This window comes from Carica papaya, chromosome 1 (genome assembly GCF_054855325.1).
Source record: "Carica papaya isolate Zhongbai chromosome 1, ASM5485532v1, whole genome shotgun sequence".
In the NCBI taxonomy this organism is placed as follows: Eukaryota; Viridiplantae; Streptophyta; class Magnoliopsida; order Brassicales; family Caricaceae; genus Carica; species Carica papaya.
The window spans coordinates 9,291,216-9,311,016 of record NC_142309.1 but is presented as its reverse complement, the minus strand read 5'-3'; the positions used below and the strand labels follow the sequence as shown (position 1 = coordinate 9,311,016).

The window sequence follows — 19,801 nt, the reverse complement described above, 5'->3', positions numbered from 1 at the left end:
ACATCCACCAACATTAGGGTTCGGGATGTTACACAAATATATATATAATAAAATCGATATAATTAAATAAATTATATATATATATAATTAAAAATATAAGTACATGAATTTAATTGAATATATAAATATATGTTTATATATAAAATATATATAATTAAATATATAAATACATATATAAATTTATGTGTATATATAATAAAATATATATAATTAAATGTATAAATATATATATACAATAAAATTGATATAATTAAATAAATTATATACATATATATATATATAATTAAAAATATAAGTACATGAATTTAATTGGATATATAAATATATGTTTATATATAAAAAAATATATATAATTAAATATATAAATATATATAGATACAATAAAATCGAAATAATTAAATAAATTATATACATGTATAAATAATTAAAAATATAAGTACATGAACTTAATTAAATATATAAAAATATATGTTTATATATAAAAATATATATATACAATAAAATAAATAAATTGCATTGTCGAAAAATAAAAATAAAAATAAAAATAAAAATACATAGTTTCATAAATCTAAGAGGTTTAAAAACACAACACTAGTTCAACTACTCCAAATATGAATTTTATAACATCTTCATTCATTCCTAAATGCAAATTAGTTCAACATAGATTAAAATACAAATTAGACTATCATAATAAAGTAAATAAGTATAGATGTTTATATAAATTCTAACCAACCATAAAAAGAAACATGATACATCAATGCAACATAAATTCTGCAATATTCCTATATCTAAACTCGGGTCTTGCACATCGATAACAACATCTTCCATTTTTAAATACCTGCAAAAGTAAAAAATTAAAAAAAAAATAAAGATTACAAATTAACAAGTTTTTATAAACGAACTTGAGTTTTAATATATAGCATTACCTAATTCTGAAAGCAAATTCTTAAAGAGATTCTTGCGACCTTCAGGAAGATAACTCAAGAAACCAAACTCTATGTTTGATTCTTTCAAAAGATAAATATAAGTTTGTGATTTTTTTATCTTCAGTGAGACTCAAATAACTAATCTCTTCGTACAGCTGAGTCGATGAAACATGCTTTGCTGATACCATAATATTGAGTGCATCAGTAATCATTCTAATTTTCTCAAACAGATAATCATTTTCTGGGATAGTACCCAAACGTCTTGATTTGCTCGGTCTTGAACAGCTTGGAATTTCACCTTCGGGTTGTGAAGTAGGAGTTTGAGGCATTAGATGATCATGGAAAGATTCCTCACTATTGACGTTGATATTAACACTGATATTTTCGGGACCCATACTCATCACATCCTCAACTCCCCCTGCATTTGTATTAACATTCATATTCGTTTATCTTCGAGAGGTACGTACTGTGTCGTTACCAACTCTGTTTGCTCTATCTCTTCCAAACATTTCCAACATTTTGTCGTAATTTCAAACCCATTTGTCCTTAAGTTCACCTACTTCTGGATTAGCCTATTATAAAATATGATATTAATATGTAAATTATATAAAGTATTACAAATAACATATGATTCACTTTTTGATTTACCTCTATTAGTTGTTGTCAGACCTCCTCTTCAGCTTCAAATTTTTCAATTAATGGATTCCATGCAAAACCATTCATCCCATGTTTGAGTATGTTATACCATTTTGAGAACTGCCTTTTTAAAGTTTTAATGCGATTGTGGACTCGCTCATTTACAATTGGCATGTTTGGGTAGACGCGCTTCAAGTTTGAAATGATACAATCAATAGCTTGTGTGGTGAATATTCCACCAGATCTGCGGCCCAAGCAATGTTGAGAGTAAAATGCTTTTACTAATGCATCATCCAATGCATTAGTCTAGTGGACAATGTTACCCACTTGATCTGCATAATTATTCCTACTATCCACTTTATACAACACTGCAACATAAGACCAAGAAATATAAAGTTATCATTAAGAACAAAGAATGCATCAGTCCAGTGGACAAAGTTATCATTGTCAATAAGCTGAACTATATCGAAATATAAAGCATGAACAATAGTAGAAAATCCAAAATGTAATGTTACCATTAAAACGTTAATATAATACAGTAATTTCATACAAAATACAACAGTTGTGAAGAACACAATTCTTAAGCAATACAAGTACTATAATAAAGCAATCAACCATTGTAAGCAAGCCACATATCAGCTGCTATCATATATCTAATAGCTTATCCCCTTATTGTTTCCTCATGGATATCCCTAACACTACATGTAATAGATTCTTCATGAGAAGTGTTTTTAAGTTTTTCATCAGCCTCTCTTAGAAGTTCATCATTCGGATCCTCTTTTTGCAAAAAGTTGTGCAAAATACAACATGCAAATATAATGCAATTGTCATTCTTCAGCCGATAGTGCAGTTCATTAGTGCTCAAAATAATTAGAAAGCATTTTTTGAGAACTCTGATGGCACATTCAATCGCATTATGTAAAGAAGAATGACGAAGATTGAATAACTCACGAGCATTTAGTGGTGGCTTTCTGGAGTATTCACTCAAGTGATACCGTTCTTGTAAATACCTGGAACTTAAATAGAGATAAATTTATAACTTAGATGCATAAACGAATAATAATGATAGGGTTTACATTCCTTACACAGTAAAGAATGAATACCCAATAGCACTATGAGAACATCCGTACTATAGTGACTCGTAAAAAGAAGCAAATAAATGATTTAAAGTAAATAAATAAATATCCTAAGGGTTAACCTCCACTAGCTCTTGAAGGAATCTAGGAGGTAAACTACTCACAACCTTTTTGCTGATCGTGATCTGGATCCTGGTCCTCTTAATTTGAAATGGTTAATAGAATGGTGAGCTACACTAGCCCAGTAAGAATATCACACTAATCACTAATACAAAAAATAAAGGTTGGTAAAAATCACAAAACAATTAATGAAACCCTTACGAGTTTTCCAAAAATCAACATATAAAGACCAATATCGATACAACTTTTTAATTTTACCTACAAGTGAACAAAAAATGACAATTTTCCTTTTTTACCTGCTTACTGGTACACCTAGGGGTTCATAAGGATGTGCCCCTATGCATGAACCAAATATCTAAATTTATCAATTAATCGGTTGTCTCTATATCCCATCTGATAATGGGTACCAAACATTCTATCATCTCGATACCCCATTCGGTATGAGGGTGAACCATATCTCCCAAACCCTTTTGGTACAGAACTTCCCAACCCCGTCCAACTGAGGTAACATTTATGGTAAGGTTTCCTATGTACCAGACCCGTCCGCCCTTTCCCAGGATAACCAGTAAGCCTTTCACATGAAGCTCTCCATCAATAAAATAAACACCAAGCGCATATCAACCTCTCATATCATATTCACAGATTAATTAAACGACATTTATGCAAATAATACAACTTCATACTTTAATAATCAAGAAATGTACTTAGTGCCTTTATTTTTAACTTAGTCAATCAGATAAGAATTACAATCAGGCAATTTATAATGAGAAAGCGATTAAATGTGATAATTTAAATCATATTTTGGAATAACAAACAATTTAAGTAGTATAGAAAAATAAATAGGCAACACAAGCAAGCTTAGGGTAAATGTACGCTAACCAATTTTCTGCCTCCACGAGTGATCTGTAATTATTGTTAGAGTTTTTCTAATTTTTACAAAATACACAATTATCAATTATTAAGCCTCCATTTATGATAACAAGATATAGGGTGAGGGATCCTTATCCTGATTGGTGTTTTGAGATGTCGCGCTACCTACTATGCCTCATAACGGGTCTCGGGTTTTCTGAATTTTTTTGCGAAAATCTAAAATACTCATCATACGACTAAAATATCCTAAAAAACCCTAAATTGGTGCGAAAACCTTTCTGGCTAATTTTAGGGTTCCGGCACAGTGGCACCACCGTGCTCCAGTGCCGGCTCCGCCGCTCACGATGGTGATTCACCTTGGTTAAGCCAATTTTGGCCAGTTTTGGTCGATTTTACATGGACTCCTGTGGAAAAACATGCTATGGGGCCTTGGTTGGCTAAAAAACACAAAAAATCGAACCTATCAGCATGAGGGTCTCTAAGCGCGGCGGCTTCACCGGTTCTCATTCGCGGCTGGGGTTTCTTCTTCAGCTAACCAACACAGAAAAGAACAATGAACACAGTGGTCGAAAAATCGCGTGAAATGATAAACGAGAAGGGGCTCATCGGAAAGGGTTTAAGGTTTTGGCCACGGCAGCTCTGCCGAGTTTTTTCCGCGATTTTCAGCTCATATATCGCACTTTTTGCTCTGATATGATCATGAGGAGACTCATAATCGAATTTCGAACCGGTAGAAGAATTTTACCTATTTTGGCAGTCGGTGGTGGCTTTGGTGCAACGACGACCGGGGTTGATCTCCTTATCTGGCGGCTGGTCCTTCTCCAGCAAGGGCAAGGCCACCGCTAGGGTTAGGTTTCCCTTACGACATAATGTTTTTATATTCATCTCGCGTTGATCTGGGCCGTCCATTTGCATCGATGTAAAACGAGGAGAGTTATCCGATTATTGCCTATTTAGGCTGATTGCATGGGCGAATCTAGACCGTTCATCGCAATTGATCTCGTCTGTTTGATCATGCCTAAGGAAGAAATGAATTTGAGTTGTTCACGTGTGCGGGATCGAATCTAGGTCGTTAGATCGCTGTGAATATAAATCGCCCGCGTGGTGCCAACGTCAGCGTGTTTTGCCACACGATGTGCTTTGGTTCATCAGGGCTGCTGACTAGCTCGTCCAATGTAACCAAATTTTTATTTTTTGCATTTTGACCCCTCTGTTTCTAATTTTTCTTTCAAAAATATCTACTGGACTCAAATTTTCACCCATTTTTTCTACAATTACTTTCAATTACGCCTCTAACCTATTTTTCTCAAATAGTTTAATAAAATTAAATTAAAAATAATTTTTAAATTATTTTTATAATTACCAAAATTGATCCCGGACTAAATTTCGAATCCGAGTATTCTAAGAAACAGCTAGTGGAGAGGAACCTTCTCATCTTTTCTCAAGCAGTGGGGAATCCCAGACCCCCAGTCTCACACCGCAGACCAACACCCACTGCACTGGTTCAGCAAAGCAAGCGGTTTAGGCCAATGACTCAGGCTCCTCTTCAAGGTCCGGTAATAGGACGTGGTAGGACTTTCCACCACTGTGGCAAGAATCATGGGGACCAACCCTACTATCATCTCAACAATACCTGCTGCATATGTGGGAGTGTCCAACACTATGCGAGAGAGTAGGCATAAAATCAGAACCAGGCCAGACCTCCCATTCAGGGCAGAGTTTACAACCTCACTCAGCAGTATGCTGAAGCCAACCCAAACATGATACAGGGTATGTACACTATCTATAATCATCTTATGCATATTTTGATTGATACTGGTGCTTTAAATTCGTTTGTCTCACATATTTTTACACCAAACTTGAATATATTACCTGAAAGACTTGATTCTGTGTTGTTTTGTATCTACTCTTAGGAGTAGGACACTATTACGGGAGGTTATATACAAATCTTGTATCATAGGCATAACAGATAAAAAATTGAGTATGGATCTAATAGAGATTGATACGGGGGACTTTGATGTATTTCTAGAAATAAACTAGTTAGTGGTGTATCATGTCACCGTAGATTGTTTCTACAAGAAACTTGTATTCAACCCTCCTAATGAAGAGTTATTTACAAGTTAATAAAAATTTTAAATATTATTCTCTTATGAAAATTTCCTTATTACATAGTATTTTAACTCGGTTGTCTTCTCTATATTAGACAAACCTAAGAAAGAAATTTGTATTCAAGAGATCCTGGTAGTTTGAGACTTTCCGTATGTGTTTCCTGATGAACTACCTAAACTGGTAGTAGACAAAGAAGTTGAGTTCACCATACATCTTTAGCCTGACACCCAACCTATCTCGGTTGCCCTTTACCGCATGAGTCATGTTGAAATAGAAGAGCTGAGAAAACAGATCAATAAATTACAAGATAGTAGGTTCATCTGATATAGTGTGTCTCCTTGGGGTGCTAGAGTCACATTTGCAAGGAAAGGAGATGGGATGTTAAGATTATATATTGACTACAGGCGATTGAATAGGGTCACAATCAAGAACAAGTACCCCATCCTCAGGATTAATGATCTTTTTGACCAGTTGCAGAGTGCCCAGATCTTTTCTAAAACAAACTTACGTTCGGATTACTATCAGGTAAAGATCAGAGTAAAAGACATTTTTAAGACAACCTTCAAAACTAGGTATGGACATTATGAGTTCCTGGTCATGCCATTTGGACTAACGAACGCACCAGCCATTTATATGGACTTGATGAACAGGATTTTCATACAATTCCTAGATCAATTCGTCATTGTGTTAATCGATGATATTCTGATCTATTCAAAGAGCAGAGAGGAACACGCTCACCACCTAACTCAGATTTTGCATTTTCTTAGGGAGAAAAAGTTGTATGCAAAATTAAGCAAGTATGGGTTCTAGTTTGAGTAGACTACCTTTCTATGACACATCATATCAAGGGATAGAGTATCAATGAATCTTGAAAAAGTTGAGGTACTACTTGGTTGGGAGAAATTGACATCCGTAAAGGAGATTTGTAGTTTTCTAGGAATGACAGGTTATTATCGCAGGTTTGTGAAAGGATTTTTTAGCCTAGCCGATCCTTTGACCCAACTCACAAAGAATAACGTTAAGTTTGAATGGAACGAGAATTGCAAAAGGAGCTTTATAGAACTCAAGACGTGGTTGACTACTGCACCCATGTTGGCTTTACCAAGTGGGACAAGTTGATATACAGTGTATAGCGATGCCTCCTACTTGGGGATGGGTTGTATTCTGATGCAGCATTGGAAGGTCATAGCCTATGGGTCTAGACTGTTGAAGAATCATAAGAAGAATTACTCCACCCACGACTTAGAACTTGCTGTCATTATCCACGTCTTGAAGACTTGACGCCACTACTTGTATGGAAAGACTTTCTAGATTTATACTGTCCACAAAAGCTCGAAGCATATATTCACTCAGAAAGATCTCAACATGCATCAGATGTATTGGATAAAGCTCCTCAAAGATTACGATTATAATATTTTGTATCACCCGGATAAGAGCAATATGGTAGCTGATGCGCTCAGTAGAAAAAGTGCTGGCATGTTGGTTCACTTAATGGTTTCTGAATGCAGGGCAATAGGGGCTGCACAAAATATACGACTTCAGGACTTGAAGAAAGTTACATACTTAGCCGACCTAACTGTCAAACCCCAATTGATCCAGAGAATAAAGGAAGTTCAATCCACCGATTCCACCATAGCAGCTCTCAAGAAGGATGCAGAACAGGGAGTAACTCCAGAATTTTGAGTCATTGTAGATGGGTTGTTCATATTTCAGGACATGGTGTGTGTTCCAGGTAATAGTGAACTGAAAAGAGACATCATGATAAAGGCTCATAGCTCAAAGTTCGTCATACATACCAGAAGTACAAAAATATATCAAAGTATGCGACCCTGATTTTGGTGGAGCGAGATAAAAAGAGAGATAACCGATTTTGTCTCCAAGTGTCTAGTATATCAATAGGTTAAAACAGAGCATCAATACTCAAACAACCTACTTTAGTCATTAATTATCCCAGAGTAAAAGTGGGAACATATCACAATAGACTTCGTGATAGGGTTGTCTTAGGCACACCTAGGACATGATGTTTTCTGAGTAATTATCGACCAGCTCACCAAGTCTTCTTACTTCTTGGCTATCAAAATGACTAACTCCTTGGATAAGATAACAAGAATATATATCTGAGAGATTGTCAGGTTACATAGAGTTCTAGTGATAGTGGTATCCGACAAAGTCCCCAAGTTTACTTTCTGATTTTGGTAAAGTTTTCAGCAAGCCATGGAGACGAAATTGTTCCTTAGCATCGCATTCCATCCTCAAACTGATGGACAATCAGAGAGGACGATCTGTACCATAGAGGATATGCTTTGAGCTTGTGTTCTAGACTTCAGGGTTATTGGGATGATCACCAACCTTTGATAGAGTTCACATACAATAATAGCTATCAAACAAACATTGACATAGCCTAGTATGAGGAATTATATGGCAGACCCTGTAGGTCGCTGATATGTTGGGAAGATGTGGGTGATAGAAAATTATTTGGCCCGAATCTTGTAGATGAGACTACAGCCAAGATAGTTAAAATAAAAAAAATATCCAGACAACTCAGTGCAGGTAGAAGAGTTATGCGGACATTTGGAGGAGGGATTTGGAATTTGAGAACGGTGATCGAGTGTTTCTCAAGGTCACTCATTTCAAGGAAATTAGTGGGTTTGAAAAAAGAGGAAAATTAAATCCTTGGTTCATTGGGTCATTTAAGATCTTAGACAAAATTAATACGACCGCCTACAGACTTGCACTACCTCCAGAGCTGTCTAGGGTTCATAATGTGTTTCATGTTTCCATGCTACGCAAGTACATCTCAGACCTCTCACACATCTTGTCCCACGCACCCCTTCACTTCAAGAGGATATATTCTATAAGGAGGAACCTGTGGGCATTGTAAACTGAAAAAGTAGAGTACTCCGCAACAGAAAAATTCATTTCATCAATGTTCTATGGCAGAATCAAACACAAAAAGAGGTCATATGAGAGCTAGAATTAGATTTCAGATCCTAATATCCCCAAATGTTTGACTAAGTGAGTGGGTGACAATTTTGATGGATCAAATTTTTTCTTAAGGGGAGAGAATTGTATTACTCGGGCCTGAAATTTGGTCCGTGATTTATTTTGATAATTATAAAAATAATTGAAAATTATTTTTAATTTAATTTTATTAAATTATTTGAAAAAAGTAGGTTAGAAGCGTAATTGAAAGCAATTTTGGGAAAAAGAAGTAAAAATTTAAGTTTGATAGGTATTTTTTAAAGAAAAATTAGAAATAGGTGTCAAAATACAAAAAGAAAAAATTCGGCCACGTGAGACGGCCTAGTTAGTAGCCCCGACGAATCGGAACATGCCGCATGGTAAAACACGTTGACATCAGTGCCACGCAAGAGGCCACGCGGGCGATTCGCGTGCTCAGTGATCCGACGGCCTAGGTTTGATCATGCACGCGTGAACGACTTAGATTCGTTCCCTACTTAGGCATGATCAGACGGACTAGATCAATCGCGATGAACAGCCCAAATTCGCCCACGTAATCAGCCTAAATAGGCAACGATCAGACGGCTCTACTCATTATACGTCAATGCGAATGGACGAACTAAATCAATGCGAGATGAGCATAAAAATATCGCGTTGCAGGAGAACCTTAACCCTAGCCATACAGCCCTTGCTGGAGAAGAATGACCAGCCACCAGAGGACACCGACCCCAACCACCGCTGCGTCGGAGCCACCACTGACGCTAATAAACATAAAATTCTTCTCTACCCACTCGGAATTCGATTTTGAGTCTTCCCATGGCCATATCAGAGCAAAACAGACAGCGGGTGGGCCAAAAATCATGGGTAAAGCCCGACAGAACCATCAGCATCAAAACCCTAAACCCCTTCTAATGAGACCCTTCTCGTTTTTCGTTTCATGCAATTTTTCGACCATTGTGTTCATCGTCCTTTTTTGTGCAGGTTATTCGATGAAGAAACCTCTGCCGTGAAGGAGAACAGGTAGAGTCGCCGCACTTGGAGACCTCCTGCCAGTAGGTTCATCTTTATTTTGTGATTTTCGGCCAACCAAGACTCCCTAACGTGTTTTTCTATAGGAATACGTATAAAATCGATCAAAACCGACCAAAACTTTCTAGGCCGAGGCAAATTCAAGAAACCCTAATGTGTTTATGGGGTATTTTAGTTGTGTGATAAGTATTATGGATTTTTCAGAAAAATTCAAGAAACCCAAAAACCGTTAGGAGGTGTAGTAGGTAGCACGACGTCTCAAAATACCGATCCGAGTAAGGATCTCTCACCTTATTTCATGTTATGTTAAATGGATGCTTATTAATTGATAATTGTGTGTTTTGTAAAAACTAGAAAAATCCTAATAATAATTATAGATCACTAGTAGAGCTGAAAATTTTGTCAGTGTACGTTTGCCCTAAACTCGTCTGTGTTGCCTATTTATTTTTCTGTACTGCTTAAATTTGTTATTGTTCCGTCATATGATTTAAATTATCACATTTAATTACATTCTCGTTATTGATTATCTGATTGTAATTCTTATCTGATTGACTGAGTTAAATATAAAGGCCCTGAGTATGTTTCTTGGTTATTAAGGTATGAAGTTGTATTGTTTGCATAAATGTCGTTTAATTAATTTGTGAATATGATATGAAATGTTTGTATGCGCTTTGTGTTTGTTTTGTTGATGGAGATCTTTATGTGAAAGGCTTATTAGGCATCTTGAGAAAGAGCGTATAGGCACAGTACATAGGGAACCCTACCGTAAACATTACTCCATTCGGATAAGGCTGAGAAGTCCTATACTAGAAGGGTTTGGGAGATATGGTTTATCCTCATTTCGGACGGGATATCGAATTGATATAATATTTGGTGTCCATTACCGAACGGGATATGGGGACGGTCGGTTAATTAATAAATTTGGATATTTAGTTCACGCGTAATGAGATATCCCTATATACCCCCAGAGGTACCACTAAGCAAGTACGAAAAGAAAATTATCATTTTTTGTTCACTTGTGCGTGAAATTGAAAAGTTGTATAGATATTGGTCTTCATAAGTTGATTTTTAGAAAATTTGTAATGGTAAGTATGGAATAAACAATTTCTTCATGATAAATGAATTTACTTAATTTAAGGACTCCATTAGTTGTTTTATGATTTTTACCAACCTTTGTTTTTTGTATCAGTGATTAGCGTGATATTCTTACTAGGTTAGTGTAGCTCACCCTTTTATTAACTATTTTAGATAAAAATGATTAGAATCCAGATGCCCATCAGTAAGAAGGATGTGAGTAGTTTATTTCTCGGACCCCTTCAAGAAGTAGTAGAGGTTAACCCCTAGGACATTTATCTATTTGCTTTAATTCATTTATTTGCTTCTTTTTACGAGCCATTGTAGTAGAAAAATTTCTGTAGCCCTATTGAGCATTCATTCTTTACTGTGTAATAAATGTGAAACTTAACATTATTATTCGCTTTCGCATCTAAGTTATAAATTCATCTCCATTTAAGTCTTACAGTTCTCCCCTATACGGAGTAATTAATCTACCCCGCAACATAAAACCAGTATCTACTAGTTAGAATTTACCTGAAAATATTATGTAAAGTTATAAAAAAAAATTCAAACCTATATACTACATTTTGAAATTCAAACTTTTTAATCGTCTTTTGGAACAATTAGAGGATCATCAAGTCTCATTAATGCAAGTTTCAATACTCTTGAATCTGATGCGGTCCCCTCCCACCCAGCAAGGACGTATGTGAAAGTCAAGTCAAATGTACAAGCCACCAAAATATTTTGTGTGGGAAAATCTTTTCTCCCACGGAATCTTGGAGCATCAACTTGGGACACTTTGACACGTATATGCGTTCCATCGATCGCACCAACACAATTCTAAAATCAATTGATCATTAATTAAATAAAATTATACATATTTATAAAAATTTAATCAAAAAATTTTAACATATTTACCTTAAAAAATGAAAAGAATATAGGATTATTGGCTATTTCTGATGGCACTCGTGATCCATCAGGCTGATTAAGGAATTTATCAGCCAGTTTCCTCTGTAGATTGTATGATATTTGAAAATGAGGACTTGTCATCTCTCCTGATCATCGAAAATGCCAAAACATGACTCGATTTCTCTGATTGTGTCCTAATAAGTAAAGTGTCTTGAGTACTTGTTCCTTTACAGTTACACGAATGGTAGGTCTAAGTCCATCTTCTGTAACTAGCAGATGACATAACTTCGTAAACGATAGAGTTGTCATCTTAATAATGTGTCGACAGAACTCACTTGATACCAAGCTTTCTATAAGCTTGACTCGAACTTTCTCACCTTCAAGCCTTAATTCATGTACATGACTAAGTTTTCTCATTCTATGAATATAAATTCAACAAGCATCACTAAAACCCCCACTAACATTGTTATACGTTCCGTATGATCCATCTGAAAATGGGTATGAAATATCAAATGAATATCTACTTACAAGGTAATTAACCATGTAGTAAGGTTTTTACATATGAGGAAAGCATTCAAATTCAAACAACCACTAGCATGAGAAATAAAAGAAAAAATAAAGACGAACAAAAAAGATTCTAACAGCAATAAATCAAGAAATAATCGTGCTAAATTCTAGTAGAGCATAGAAGCAGAACAGGAGCCACAATTCTCATATACATAAGAGTTCCCTAAATATGATGTGTGTTCTGCTAAAACAATCGTTCCTTTTGCAACAAAACTATATATTAAATCTTTTTAACTCATCTCCAAATTTCAAATTCAAAAACCAAAACTTCAAATTTCTCAACGTAAAACAACAAGTAGTTAAAGAATCAAAAGTAATAAAGCAGAAAAAACCTAGCGATCCGAGACCAATGTTGATAACAAACAAAGCTGTAACACCCCAAGAATCTATTCAAGGGTGTTGTCACTTCCTGATACTCAACCACGAAGTTGTAGATCATTCAGTATATGTTAATCAATCTTTTTCACTACCTCAACAAGTATTCGTGTAATGTAAGTTCTTATCCATACAACTCTAAAAGCTCAACAAGCTATGCACAACACAATTTTAATTTATTTAGAGCTAAAGGGAACCTAGTGCTAATATCATGGTGTTGTGTGTGCATATATTTCACAAAATATGCATCCTAATCATTTATCCCCTTCTCGTCCCCAAACATCATACCCAACCCACATAACACCAACACAGTCCGAAAATATAAATACACACTCACTACACACACTGTTCATGTCAAAACTTGATCTACACTAACAGACCTTACTACAACTACAAAATACTCAAAGCACATCCTAACACATAAACCAGCCATCTGTTGGTCACACACCCACACAGACGCCCATAATGGCTTTCCAGAACACCAAACAATAGCCTCCTGTAGACACCGACAATCTCGTGGCCACACACACAGAGAACTGTTAGTTTGGTTTCCAGAATAAGCAACAGCCACTACACATAATTACAGCATGTGTCTGGTCTCCTCTTACGGCCATGTCTCTGACCTTCTCTTAACGATCATGTCTCTGGCCTCAATTACAGCATACATCTACCATCTCTCCTCCCCTTCGGACCATCTATTATCCAGTCCTTTTTACCAACTGACCATTAGTCAGCTGGTTTAATTCATCATCTCAGCCAACACAGGCCACACACACACACCACAACAGAGATAGCCACGCACACACACGTAACTCACCTATTCAGGCTTCTTAAAACAGAACAAAACCTAATAATAATCTCCGCTCAATCGACCATGAAGGAATTGAAACCAATCAAACAAAACACAAACAGCGACAAAAAAAACAAAAAAAAATGAAAAACACGTACCAAAAGAGAGAATAAACTGGAAATAAAAAAGAAAAGAGAAATGAAGAGAAAAATCAATGTCTGGTTACCTAGTCGAACTTGAGAAGCCAGAGAAATGAAGAGAGAAATCAACATCAGATTACCTGGTCGAATGAGAGAAGCTGGAGATGACCACTATTTGCGGCTTCTGCAGCCTTTCAGTATCGGGTTTAGAAGAAAAAGAATAATAAACCCTAGAGAAGTAAAGATGAAGAAGAGTGGTGTATGGTAGAATGATAAAATAAAGGGTAATTTAGTAAATAAAAAAAATATTAAGGGTATAAAGAGAAAAAATAATCAAACCATTATAAAACCACCGAATCGGTGATTTGAAAAAATGAAAAAAATCATGGTATTGAGAACCATGACTCAACCAGTAAAAAATCGTACTATGTATTTAAAAATGCAAATAAACAAAAAAGACTGCAAAAAATCATACCATCTTTACTGAACCATCATCCAAATAGGCCCTTAGGAGCTCATATACTATTTGTGTTCTTTTATTGAAATCCAAATGCTATTTATTTTAATATTATATTTTTAAATTTTTACCAAATTCATTTTTTGATGTAATAATTATTTATTGGTTAATAAGAGTTAGAAGACGTGTCCGCTGATGTATTGAAATCAACATGAATAAAAATTTTCATCAAATGTGGAAGCCATGTGGCAAAAACATGTAACATATTTTTTATTCTAAAATTTAAAACTAATTTAAGCCACGTGACACACACATGTAACTTATTTTTCATTTTTTTAAATTAAAATTAATTTGTCCAAAATAAGTTTTACTAAAGCATAATAAGTGAATTAAAAAATTAAAAGAAAATATATACTCCTACAATTTAAGCAGACTAAATGATTGGGATGCTCCTCTCCTCGAAAACAAAGAACACAAATATATATTTTTTCTTTAACACATCATTTAAAATCGTTATAATCATTTTCTTACAATACAACTCTTGAGGGATAAATGAATAAAAAGCTAATAAAAGCTGTCCCAAAACAAAAATTTTCCAACTACATAGATTGTTTGTCTGAATCCTAAGGTAACCAAAGAGGGAGGGTGAATTGGATTTTAGAAATTGCAAGACTTTTTAAGCAAATTTCCTAACTTTTATATTTATGTGATATTCGGCCTAGTCAAAGGAGTCTTATTGTGAGAGTGTCTTCACTTATTAATGTGTGTAAAGTGCAAGAATAATGTTCATCATTAATCTCATGTTCTTCACGTAGCTCTATTTTGTTTGTAGCGTCTATGATTGAAAAAAAATTAATACAGAAAGAGAAATATATTTACTTTTTATAGTCTTCTTTGATGCTTCAAAGTCTAACAAGTTCTCGTGCTCGTGAAAGATCACATCTCTGGACTTAATGACTTTCTTCTTCATTAGATCCCATAACTTATACAAAAACTTTGCATCTCTATGAGTTAGAAAAATGCATGGGACAATCACGTCATTAAGTTTTTATTTATTCTCCTTTAACACTTGTACAAATGTCTTGTATTCGAATAATTTCAAGTGAAAGTAGGTAACATCTTTCCCAAACCATACTTTTTAAGGAATATGAAATCTAAAACAACTGTTAAAGAATGATTCATTAGGTAGTAGGTAGTGGAGTATTTCACCCTAAAATGGCTTTGGTAAATTAGTCATTTTCAGCTTACATCTGGCATTCTCTATAATGATTGTAATTATTTTTTAAGCAACATCATTACATTGAGTACCATGAAAATTTTTTTCATGTTTGACTTTATGCTGCATACAGTAATTTTTAAAATACTTTAAAGTGTATTCACCACCATTATTACTGCAAAAACATTTTAAGGGTGTTCATTTTTTCCCTTTCCATTATAACAAGAAACTATAATGAAGTATTATAAAATATGATTTTTTGTTTTTAAAACAAACACTCGAACCTTTTGTGAAACATCATCAACAAAGATATTAAAATATTTACAGTCGTTTAATGTTTCCACATCAAAAGAGCCATAAATATCATAATAGATTAACTCAAGTATATTCATTTTTCTTTCAAAAGAATTACTAAAATAAATTATATGTTGCTTATCATATAAATAATCATCACAAGGATTTAAACTCATATCTCGGTTAAAAGGGAATGAGAAACTTTTTTTGCTAAAATCTGCAATCTTTCCTCACTCATATAAGTCAGTCTCCTACACCACAAGTCTGACAAATATCATCTTCCGTTTTATTCAGATCACCTTTAATTGTCTTTACTTGAGTCTTGTAGAGCGTGTAACATAATATAACTCTAGTAAGAACCTTATTGAGTTTTCATTTTCTATCATCAAAGAAATTGTAATTATCGTCTAGATCCAATATATAAGTAGAAATCAAATTCAAACACAAATCTGGTACATGTCGCATATTTTTTAAAGTCAACATACAACCAATATTTGTCTGTACATAAACATCATCAATGTCCAATATATTTGTATAGCTAATGTTATCAATCTTTTCTCTACCAAAATCTCCTAATTTGTACGTAATAAAGACTCCTTTCTAGGTGTAGCATGGTACGATGCTCCTGAATTAATATCCAACTTTGTATTAGGATCATTAACATGACCATGATCCTAAACAAATGATAATACAACTAGCTCTTCATTTTCATCAACAAGAGTTATAGTGATATTTTGATCATTACCTTTTTCTCATTATTTTGTTTCTTTTTCAAATTCTTGTAGTTTCTTTCTCATATGCCTCTCATTGCTGCAATGATAATAGTTGAATTTCTCATTCAACTGTGACTAGCCTATGAAAGGGTGAGCTATACTAACTCAGTAAGAATATCAACACTTTACCACTGACGCAGAAATCAAAGGATTATAGAAAGCATAAAATGACTGATGAGCATGTTTTTAATGAAATCTGAATGTTAATGCATCCCTTATCCATTTTACTGAAAACATAATTCTTTCCTTCCCCAACTAATAGTCCTTCAAACACAACATATTAAGATAAAATCATAATGATGATTTAAACACAATAAAATACATTCTAATGAGATATAACGTTAGGTTCTTTACTATTTGCCCAAAATCAGGTTACTTACCATATCTATTCTTGTCATATTATTCCATTCTCTCTACCGGTATCACTGGGGGCCCACAGGGATCTCCATTATACATAGATACAAAACACTTCCTTTGTAAATCATTGACCGTCCCATACCCCGTCTTGTAATGAGCGTCATAAATTAAAAACTGTCTCAATACTCTGTTTGATATGAACAAAATTAATTAACTTCCAACCCCATCCGGTATGGGACTTCCCACCCCCATAAGGCTGAGGATGCGTTCACGGTAGGGTTCACCCTATGTACCAAGTCCATACATTCTTTCATATGATACCCGATAGTCCTTTTTTATCGATTTATGCATGCATATTTTTCATTATTGTTAAGTCACGTAAGACCTGTACTTTAAATAATACAAGAATATGAAATTCATGTTTCAAAATCTGTTAAGGAATAAAATCGTAAATAGAAGTGAAGTAAAATCGCATAATAGAATATGACCTCCTATATTGCAATAATATGAATAACAAAATGGAACGAATGAATCAATATGAAATTAAACAAAGTAGAATACGATAATGAAGCGGAATGAAATAAACTAGAACAAAATAACATGAAGCGGAATAAAATAAACTAGAACAAAATAACATGAAGCGAAACGGAATAAAATAAAATATAACAATTCAAGATGCGTGATTAATACATTAGTTCTAGATGGACATAACAAAATAAGAATATAAATAGATTAGACCAACAAAAAATAAATAGATGACTACAAAATAAATAAATAAGCAACGAAAGACGAAAATAAATAAAAATAAAAATAATAAATACAATAAGATAAGAATAGAGATAAAAATAAGGAATATATAGCACAAAGTAAAAATAGTGGCGAACATAAACAATCGATTAACTGGCTCCATCGGGAACCGATATTTAATTATCAAGAAATCACAAAATTATTTAGAATCATTGTTTATTATCGATTAAACTTTGATTTAGTCGTAACAGGAAAAAGGTTGAAAGATTCTTACACTGGATCGAAGACCAAAGCACTACCTCTCTTAACTACAGTTTGTGGCGACTCCCGACTATCGGATTTTTTGAGTTTTCTGGTGAAATTAGGAAGTATGCACCAAAATGGTGTGGAAATAAGAAAAAGGCGGTGAAAATGAGTAAAGAAAACTCACCAGGATCGATTTGGGGTTCCAGCACGACGACACAACTGAGCTCCATCGTTTAGTTCTTCTTTTCTAACACTCTTTTCCCTCAGTCACGTCGAATCTAGCTAGGTTATAATGGAAATTAGCTTAAAACATGGATGGGAAGTGTTTTACGAGGAAAAAAGGAAGAAAATTGGCCTTATCGGCATTGTTTCTATCTCCGGCCCAGGGGCACCACCCAACTTTGCCATCTGGTTCGTCTTTTCCGGCGACTCCCTGGTCCTCTGGTTTTGTCCCTTGTCGGTTAGGGTTTCTGAGTCGACAAAAGAGGGATTTAAATACCCTTCTTCTTTTAATCGTGGTCATTCGATCGAAGCCTGGGTGGTGAAAGGAGAATCATTTAATCGAGGCTTGTTTAGGCGAATCCATTGTGTAAATTTCAGTCATCCATCTTGATTTCTAGGAGTGAATCTCGCCCGTTCATCATTCAATCATTGGATCTTCACGTGGCTAACCAGGACCCTCTGTTTGAATCTCGGTGGGATTTGCAATCCGACCGTTCATGCGAGGGGGAATGGATGTGGGCCATTCAATCCGTTTAGCATGCAAATTGCAAACCTGGCTTCCCGTGTGGAAACACATGCTGATGCTGTTGCCACGCAGCGCGTTTTGGTTCGCCATGCTGCTGAAGTGGCCCTCTCTTTCCCTTTTTGCGAGTTGACCCTTATTTTCTCAATTTCTTTTCAAATAGATCATCCCTATATCATAGTTATGCTCAAATTTCTTAAATTATCTTCAAAAGGGTCCAAAATGAATTCCCTTAATTATTTTGTATTTTTGTGATGAATTAAATTTAATTACTCGTTCCACAATAGAATAATTTAACAAAAAGAAAATAAATGGATAGAAATACATGAAATGAAACGAACAAAAATGTTTTATTATCTCTAAATTGAATGGGTATTTCTCAAATCTGGGGCATTACAATTCTCTCCTCCTTAAGAAAATTTGGTCCCCCAAATTGTTATCACTTACTGAACAGTTGAGGATGTCTAGCCCTGAAGTTTGACTCTAACTCCCAGATAGCCCCGTCATGCAAGTGATTTTGTCATAGGACTTTGATGAAGGGGATTCTCCTGTTGCGGAGTACTTTCTCCTTTCGGTCGAAGATGCTGATGGATCAGGGTTATACTTGCGCAACATTGATACATAGAGGACGTCATGAACTCTAGATAGTTCTTATGGCAGTGCTAGTCTGTAGGCGGACGTTCCAATTCTGTCCAAAATTTTGAATAGTCCGATGAACTGAGGATCCAATTTCCCCCACTTTTCAAACCTAGTGATGCCCTTAATGGGGTAACCATAAGTATTACTCAATCACCTATCTTAAATTCCAAATCCTTTCTTCTGATGTCTACATAACTCTTTTGTCTACTTGGTACTGTTTGGATGTTTTTTCTGATTTTAACAATCTTCACTGTGGTCTCATCTATAAGGTATGAGTCAATCAATTTTCTATCACTTACTTCTTTCCAAAAAATTAGTGATCTATAAAGTTGGCCATATAATATTTTATACAGAGCCATACCGATATTTGTCTGCTAACTGTTGTTGTAGACAAACTCTATCAGAGATAAGTGATCATCCTAGTGTCCTTCAAAATCTATTATACAAGCCCTAAGCATGTTCTCTAGTGTACAAATAGTTCTTTCTAATTGTCCATCCATTTGAGGATGGAATGTTGTACTAAGTGATAATTTGGTCACCATCGCCTACTGAAAACTAGTCCAAAACTTATAGGTAAACCTAGGGTCCCTGTCTGATACCACTGTTATTGTAACCTCATGCAGCCTGACTATCTCTCGAATGTAAATCCTAGCTAGTTTATCTAAGGGGTTTATTACTCTAATGGCTAGGAAGTGGGAAGACTCAGTGAGTCGATCAACTATTACCCAAATCGCATCATGACCTGAGTGAGACTTGGACAATC

At 34.8% G+C, this 19,801-nt stretch overlaps 1 long non-coding RNA gene across 4 annotated transcripts; it reads right to left on the bottom strand.

Moving 5' to 3' along the window:
* Window positions 1-601: 601 nt before the first annotated feature.
* On the bottom strand, window positions 602-13,860 carry LOC148269166 (uncharacterized). 4 transcript variants are annotated; one of them, XR_015818630.1, is made up of 6 exons: window positions 13,705-13,811; window positions 11,702-12,180; window positions 2,514-11,623; window positions 1,575-1,930; window positions 927-1,498; window positions 602-838 (listed from the first exon to the last, which is right to left on the bottom strand). It is a non-coding gene; the product is annotated as an uncharacterized LOC148269166 (long non-coding RNA). The 4 variants fall into 4 exon arrangements; XR_015818633.1 differs by having other exon boundaries at window positions 2,514-11,317; XR_015818635.1 differs by having other exon boundaries at window positions 2,514-11,274.
* Window positions 13,861-19,801: the final 5,941 nt, after the last annotated feature.